Source organism: Gorilla gorilla, chromosome 18 (assembly GCF_029281585.2).
Source record: "Gorilla gorilla gorilla isolate KB3781 chromosome 18, NHGRI_mGorGor1-v2.1_pri, whole genome shotgun sequence".
Taxonomy (NCBI): domain Eukaryota; kingdom Metazoa; phylum Chordata; class Mammalia; order Primates; family Hominidae; genus Gorilla; species Gorilla gorilla.
The window spans coordinates 75,053,383-75,062,091 of NC_073242.2; the positions used below are offsets into that span (position 1 = coordinate 75,053,383).

General features: G+C 44.4%; 1 pseudogene; it reads right to left on the reverse strand.

Annotated features, from left to right (window-relative positions):
* Positions 1 to 8,060: 8,060 nt before the first annotated feature.
* Positions 8,061 to 8,709, reverse strand: LOC115931033 (tricarboxylate transport protein, mitochondrial-like; annotated as a pseudogene).

Consider the following 8,709-nt stretch of genomic DNA (forward strand, 5'->3'; position numbering starts at 1 on the left):
GAATATAGGGAAATTTACAACTTAGGGACTGATGCTATGTGGGCTGAGGCCCTGAGCCCACACAGGAGAGCAGGAAAGGAGGTGAGGAGGACTCAGCTAGGGGGGTGGAGATGGGGGACACCAGGGCAGCAGGTCCCAGGAGAGGAGCATACCCGGGAGGGAATCAGAATTTTTGGCCTCAACTGAGCCCTCAAACCCTGCCTGGACCACACTCTCCAGTGACCTCACCCTGAGTTTCTGCTTGCCCCTGCCCACCTGGCCATCCTAGCCAGGTATTAGGTGTTTCTCCCATTGTGGACTTGAGTTTGAGGGTTACCAGGCCACATTTCAGAAGGCACCATCTGGCAGTGGGCAGCATCGAATCACTGTGGTCTCCTTGTCTCAGAAAACAACCCTTTCCACAGCCTGACAGGTTGTCTCTATCACCCAGGGGTCTCTGTCTCCCACCCCAGGATGCTCAGGAGGGCAGCCCAGAGCCCTGGGAGCTGGCTCTTCCCAGTGTTTGCCACACTGCTCTCACCTGTGCCTCAATGTCCTCCTCCATATGATGGGCATGTCCCTGTGGGTGGATGGCAGTGAGGCCAACTTGGAAAGGGGAATGCCTCCCTTTTCTTTCCTGGGCTTCTGGTGCCTCCCTCCTGGGGGATGATACGCCAGCCTCCCCAGGAGTCCCAGCAGGAAGGCAGACCCCAAGAAGGAACATGAGTTGAGCTGTGAGGAAGTGGTTAGTGGCAGCCCTGGACACCAGGAGGGGAAGAGGTGGGGCCTCCAGGATGCCATCATCACTCACCTGGTGCCTGCCAGGCCCTGGAGCTCTTCGGAGAGTGGGGTAGGGTCTCAGATCCTAGTGGGCTGATATCTCTTGGCTGCCTCTGAGGCTCCCAGCTCTGCAGGCATCTGGCTTTCCCCTCCTAGCAAACTGCTTCCAAGGCCTGTCCTGCCTCATCCATTCAGCTGAGCTTACCACTGGGTCCTGGGCCTGCCTCAGTGTATTTTCCTGGGTGGGACGGAGCTCCCTAGGGAGATACCTCTATGTCCAGAAGCTTCCCAGGCCAGGAGGGAGCACATTGACCCTCTTAGCAAGAGCAACCACTTGGGGGAAGCAGGTTGGGAGAGGTGAGGATACATGGTCTAGCTTTGAGAATGTTCAGAATTGGGGAAGGGCCATGCTGCAAAAAGCTAAATATAAACCAGATGTCCCCCAACAGGTGGATCAATAAACTGTGATGTAGCCACAGAATCGAATCCTACCTTTCAACAAAATAGAACTATTGCTTCACACCACAAAACTGATGAACCTTAAGTTTATTTCTATAAACGAAGGAAGTCAGATCCAAAAGGCTACATATTGTATGTTTCTATATATTTATATGATATTATAGAAAACGAAAATTATAAAGATCAAAAGCGATTAGTGGATGCCAAAGAATGGGATGAGGGGAGGTGTTGGCTAAGAAGGGGCAGCATGAGCGAATCGGGGGATAATGAAACTGTTCTGTGTGGTACTGTGAAGGTGGATGTTACTCTAAACAGTTGACAAATCACATTGAACTGTAGACCACAAAGAGTAAATGTCCTTGATGCGAATTGAAAAAATAACCAGAAAGTTGGGACATTTAGATGAAATGCAGTAGGTGATAAATGAGTTTAACCGTACTACAAATGTATGGCCTAAACCTATTGAAGATGGTGGGGATGAAAATTCTTGACCTGAGTCACTTTGGAAAACAGTGTTTTGATTGAATGCTGTAATACTCAAAAGCTGTACACCAACACTGTATTCTAGTTGGGTTTTTTTTTCCTGTAAAGCTACGGATTAGCAATTTTGAAACTACTTTACATATTAGTGTATATATTTATATATGATTGATTATTAGTGCCTGTTCCTCACTCTAGTTGAAAAAAGTTGAAAATAAAAAGGGTATACTATAATGAACCCTGTCATGCTGATCTAGAGCTGGAAATATCAGAATAAACATTCCTATTGCAATATGTCCATCCAGAGAGAGAGAGAGAGAAGGAGATATGTGTGCACACCTTAGTTTATGTTTATACATACGTTTCCAAACCCTGTCTGCTAATAGGGCCCAGAAGCAGTGACATTTCAGTATCAATGAGCACACCTAACTTTCGGATCTTGATTTCTAAATACTGTTCTTCAGTAAAAAGAACCAGGGCTACTTGTAACAGTGGATAATTCTAGGGCAGGAGATAGAAAATACAAGTTGAGCCTAGAGTATCTTATACAGCCAGAAACTCAAAAAGTGCTTTAAAAACATACAAGAGAGCATGTCAAAAGGAGCCACCCTGTAAGACCTCCCAATGTCCCAAGGTGGAACAATGTGAGCAGCAAAATAAACAATGATAGCATTAAATTATAACCAAAGAATAAAATACATATCCACACATCCATACCAATATAGAAAAGATGAAATAAATAAGGAAAGAAGGAAGAAGTGAGGGAATGAGGAGGGGAGGAAGAAAGAAAATCTTTACAGAATTCCAAGTACTGTATCTACCAATGTAGATGAATAATTCAAAACAGAAAATCACTCCTAGAACACCCCAGTAATAACGACTGTAGGCAAAAGTTACTAACGAGTTTTTAAATGGTGGGTAAAATTTAAAGGAGAAAAAACGTATTTTCATACCCCCAAAGTGTTGGCTTCCAAATATTTTTAAAATATTATTTTCTCTTAATTTTTTAAAAGACCTATAATTACTTAAGGCAAAAAATTAACAGTGTATTATGAGATTTGTAGTGTTTCAATGTAAAATTTACAAGAGCGGCACAAAGGATAGAAGGAGGAAAATGGAACTGTTATGTAGGAAAGTCTTTATATTTTACATGTATTAAAATGTATTAACTCTAAGTAGATTGTGATATGTTAAAAATGCATATTGTAATCTCTGGACCAATCACTAAAAAAATGCAAAGCAGTGTCACTTAAATGCTGATACAGAAATTAAATTACATATAAAAAGTATTGTACAAGAATGTGTATAGACCTTTTAGTCATAATAACCCAAAGCAGAAAGTAACCTAAATGTTTTTCAACAGAAAATGGATGAGCAAAGTGTAGAGCATTCATACAACCAAGTACTACTCATCAATACAAAGGAACAAACTACTGAAGCACACAGCCTGGATGATTCTCATGAACCTGCTAAGTGAGACAAGCTGCACATAAATAATACATATTGTATAATTTCAGACAAAATGAACCTATGATTTAAAAAAATCAACAAAGAAATAAACTCTGGGGGCAAAAAAAAAAATTGCCCAGAGAGGAGCATGAGAGAATTTTTTGGAGATGGTAAAAATTCTATTCTTAAAAGTTATGAATGTTATATTGTATATTTGTCTGTCAAAGTCATACATTTAAGATTCATGCCTTTCAATGTACATATGACCTCACAAAGAAAAATAGAAAAATAATAAAGTAGGGGTGAGCTAGGTTGAAGTTTAGATAAAACAAAATGGCACATGATTAGTAGTTGTTGAGGTTGGGTGACGGGTCTGTTATACGATTTTGTATCTGTTGTACATGTTTAAAATTTTCTGTAATAAAATATTTTGTATAAAAATACAAAGTTACTGTACAATGTAGGCTATTAAAAGCTTAGCTGCCATTGGAGGGAGGGAGGGAGGAAAAGAGTAATTGCCAGGGCATGAGTGATGCTGGTTCTCTTTCTTGGCTACGCAAGTGTATTTGCTCTGCAATAATTCATCGAGCTTTGCATGAATACTTTGTGAATGCATTTTTGTATGCCTGTTGTACATCACAAAGTGATGAAAATATTACATATTTTCACATAAAATCCAACCCAAAATCTCAGAATAACAACAGTATTTTGTTTTGGTTAAAGTCAGACATGTTCTCTCATGACATTATTAGATGAGTTTGAATATTCAGAAGTCTATTCATGCCCTAATTATCAAGTGAAACAAGGTCTTTTTATTTTTACCTAAATTTGAAAAGTGGCATAGTGTTAATTTTTTTAATGCAACACTTTTTTCCAGGAAATTTCTCTCCTCACAGTGATGCTTACTGAGGCCAGCGCATCTAGGCCCTGCATATAATATGTGCTCAGTACATGCAGAACTGGGTTATGTTAGGAACAAAATGAGTCATAGATAGTGGTTACGGATAACAGCCAGTTGCGGCAGAAGTATATGCAAATGTACTTGATCTTTCTTTAATGAGAGGTGCTCTTTGTTGTTTCAGGTGATGATCTGGTTTGTGAAAAGTTCAGTGCCTTTATTTCCCCATTCATCCAGGAGGGGACAAAGCTGGGCAGAGCTGAACCACCAAGTTCATCTATGAATACCCCAATGACGAGCACAGACACTAGCCCTGTTGGGGATAGCTGAGAGAGTTCCTGGTGAGGCTGCAGAGGGGAATGGAGATATATCAGCTACACATCTTAAACCAAGCTTGTCCAGCCCGTGGCCCACAAGGTGCATGTGGCCCAGTATGGCTTTGAATGTGTCCCAAAACAAATTCATAAACTTTCTTAAAACATTACGTAATTTTTTCTGCGATTTTTTTTTTTAGCTCATCAGCTGTTGTTAGTGTATTTTATGTGTGGCCCAAGGCAATTCTTTCAACCTGGCCCAGGGAAACCAAAAGACTGGTCACCCTGTACAGAAAAAAAAAAATGTGATCCGCTTCCTTATCAAACTTCTGTTCTAGGGCTCAAGACTCTCCATTCAGACAGACGCTGTCATCTTTCTCCAGACCACGGTGTACCCGAGAGCCACAGAAAACTTCTGTTCCACTGTTCTCCATAGGAGCGGCTATGGGGCAGAACCTATTAACTCAGCCCAATACAGACATTTTTGTGGTTCACCTGATCTTCCAGGCAGGGATGTTGCTGCTTTCTTTAGAGAGGCCAGGCTTTGCCTTTTGCCACATATAGGTGAGTGTCGTCTGTGGTGGTGTCAGTTGGTAGGGTCAGCCTAGCCACAGACCCTGAGGTGAGTGATAAGGTGCCAGGAGTGGTGGACTGGGCTAGGCAGTCTCCCAATCTTCAGGCTTCTCAATGGTCCTCTATACAGCATGAATGAGTCCTGGAGGTCCTTGACCTGAACTGGGCCAGTGAACTTGTCCTCAGGTCTTCAGGGTGCAGGTGTTGACTGTGACATGGAGGAGCAGGCTGGTCCCTAGGTCACCAGCAGAACTCTCAGGCAGGGCCAAGCAGAGCACTCAGATGGTGGGAGCTCAAGGACAGATCATAGGCCTGTGAGGGCTGGGCTCGCAGAAAGGCCCCAGGCCATGGCTAAAATCATCACATGGAAGGAGGGCAGCTGTGCTGCTGGCCTGTTCCAGGGAAGGCAGGGCTCCCTCAGGGGGAGCAGTGGAGGCAGGCAGATGCCGGGCACATTGTCCACCCACGTTTTTCTCCCACAGGAGCAGCAGCAATATCCTTCATTGGGGTGTGTGGCAGTGCCTGGTCACCCATTGCCTGCCTGGCCCAGCAGTGGCCATGGCAGTGGCAGCAGTGGTGATGACAGTGGGGGCCCCAGGACAGAATGCAGACCTCCGCAAGGCTGCAATCTCAGAAGACCACTGGGCAGCAGCCAAAATTCCAGGGTGCAGGCAGAGCAGCTGTGCTCCAGGGCCGTCACTGGTGAGCCTTGCCCCACTCCCTTGGTGGGTGCAGTGAAGAGTGACAGCTGTGGGCATGTGGCCCACTCGAACATCCCCCCTGCAGAGCCAGCCATGGATTTCACTGCTAGGTGCACAGAGGTGCCCAGGCTCCATGCTTCCTTGCAAGCCTGGTGGCAGCAGTGGTAGATAATATCTATAATTCAGATAGTTTTGTGGTAGAAAAAAAAAAACTGACCTGTTTATTAGCAATTACTCTAATACAATTAAACATAATGTTCCTTATGGCCATCTGCTAAAATATCATTATTGTAAAATATTTTAAAATTTTGTTTTATCACGTAATTATTCAAACAGTTCTTAAGTATTAGAGATATATTAAAATATCTTCAAATTTAAAAAAATAAAAATATGGCCAGGCGCAGTGGCTCACGCCTGTAACGCCAGCACTTTAGGAGACCAAGGCAGGCGGATCATGAGGTTAGGAGTTCAAGACCATCTGGCCAACATAGTGAAACCCCGTCTCTACTAAAAATACAAAAAATTAGCCGGGTGTGGTGGCTAATATCCCCATATCCACTACAGTGGACCAAGCTAAAATTATCATTCAGTTCTTACCCTTATCATGTCATATGTATTACATGTAGAGATGTTTGTATATTACTACATATAATATTTTATCAAGAATTTATTATGTTTTTCTGTGAGTGTATTAGTTCCACCAGTTATTCCACCCTTACTTGAAGACAGAAACTGAATGTTGTTCGCTTTTTGAAGTTTTAATAAATGGGATTAGATAGTATGCATATTTTTAATCTGGTTGAATTTATGCAACATTATATTTGTGATGTTTATCCATCTCATTGCACGTACATATAATTTGTTCATTACTCAGCAATAATACATTTGGTAATATGATATAAAAATAAAAATGTCTGAAGCCATAGTTATTCTTTAACTTTTTTTTTTTTTTTTTTTTTTGATGAGGACTGAGACCAGACAATGCACCTGAGCAATGTTACTGAAGAAAATGAGCTCATTCATTACCAAGTTTAGGACCCAGCTGCTGCTACTCTACTTTTCCAGGAATTAGGTAAGTTCAGATTTTGCTTTGGTGACTCTCATTTCTACCAATCCCAGAGCCTAGTGTCTTACTTCTACAGGTGACATGACAGTAATAAATCCAGAGGGAAATGAAATGACAGCATTTATTCTTTATACCCATGTCTCAGGGACAAAAATTCATATACACAGAATGACTCCAAGACAAACCTTGGTATCTGTTTCTTAGCTTCGTTACTGATGAGTACTCAAGTCTCAGGTGGAAAGTTGGAGGAGGCAGAATTTTATCAATGAGGTCTATAATTTTTGCATGATTTTGCTCTTGTGTCTCACTGAATTATAACTAACTGGTAGGTGTTTCTACATACCATATATTATGAACACATAAACATATTTGTAAGAAAATGTGTGATTTTTTAAATGTTATACTCTAATTGCAGTTTTACTCGACTATTTCTCATTTTACAACAAATTGTTCACTTATGACATTTTTTATCTTGACACTAAATATGAACTAATTTATAATGATTTAATCATATTTTAATTTTAATTTAATTTAATTTAATTTTTATTTGTTTGAGACAAAGTCTCGCACTGTCACCTGGGCCGGAGTGCAAATGGCGCAATCTCGGCTCACTGTAACCTCTGCCTCCAAGGTTCAAGAGATTCTCCTGCCTCAGCCTCCCCAGTAGCTGGGACTACAGGCACCTGCCACCACACCCAGCCAATTTTTTGTATTTTTAGTAGAGACGGGGTTTCGCTATGTTGGCCAGACTGGTCTCAAACTCCTAACAACAGGATTAGGTTTATTCTGCCTTGGCAGGGTGGTCCTGAGAGTCGTAGGTGCCACCCTGTCCTGGGCTAAGGGAGGCCCAGAGGGCCAGTTAAGGCCAATGGTAGGCGAAGGTGGGGGTGCAGCCCCTTGAATGAGGTGAAAACAGGCCAAGGCCAGGAGGCAGCTGTGGTAGGCTGGGGCAGGGTGGAAGGCACTGGACTGGGACCCGGTCAGACCTACAAAGCCAAGGACCCAGGCCACATGAGTACCCCCGGCAGGCGAGGCACAGTGTCAGATGACACAGAACATGAAACACAGGCCCAGGCTCACAGTAAGCACATGGACAAGTGGGCGCAGATTCACAGGCCAGATGAACAGCCAGCCATGGCTGGGCCAGACCTGTGGACACAGTGGTGGCTTCACACACAGACCACAGGGAAGACATGGCACTATGTGACACAGTGACTTGACGCCGCAATGCACAGAGCAGGCCGCAGAGCTCAAGGGACGTGGGAAGGGGCCTTTTGGCCCTTCTGCCCTGGAATCCTGTGAGACAGTGGTGGCAGCCACTCTGGAGGTGCCTGGAGTGTCCCCTCGCAGCCCCTCTGGGCTTAGTCCTTCTTCCACACTTTGTTGAGTGGCTTCACCACCTCATTGTAGATGATAAATGCTATGGCCACATCCAGGCAGACTCCGGCAGTGACTGGCGCCGGACAGTGCCCTTGTGAAGGCCTTGAGCCCCTCGGGATCCCGTCCAGAGGGGTGTTTCCGAAGACGCTGGCTGTGCCTGCAATGGCTCAGAAGACCCCAGTGATCAGCGGGTTCATGGGCTTATCTCTTCGGTACCAGTTGCTGCAGGGAGGTCAGGACAAAGAAACAATGGCCTGGTTCCAGCCCTGCTTCAGCCCGGCGGCCCTGAGGCCCTGTTAAGTCCCCTCAGCCCTTGTTCCCGCACAATCTCCCTAACCCCGAAGAATTATCTGTTCTTGGGTTTGGGGAGATCTGGTAGTGGATGAACTTCACTTTGATGGTCTCCATGGGACGTACGACCACCATGGCCTCGGCCACGCCGGTGTCTAGGCCTCACAGCAGCCCGCGCCTGCTGTTCAGCAGTCCCTGGGCATTCCACATCTGGGTGCAGAGGAACTCCAACTTCCCAAACCTGCCTCTGCCTCGGGGTTGGAGCCGCAGAGCAGGGAGCTGAGGCCGCGGTTCAGGCCCAGGACGCCGTGGCTGTGACTGTGCCCCACAGGCCCCCAT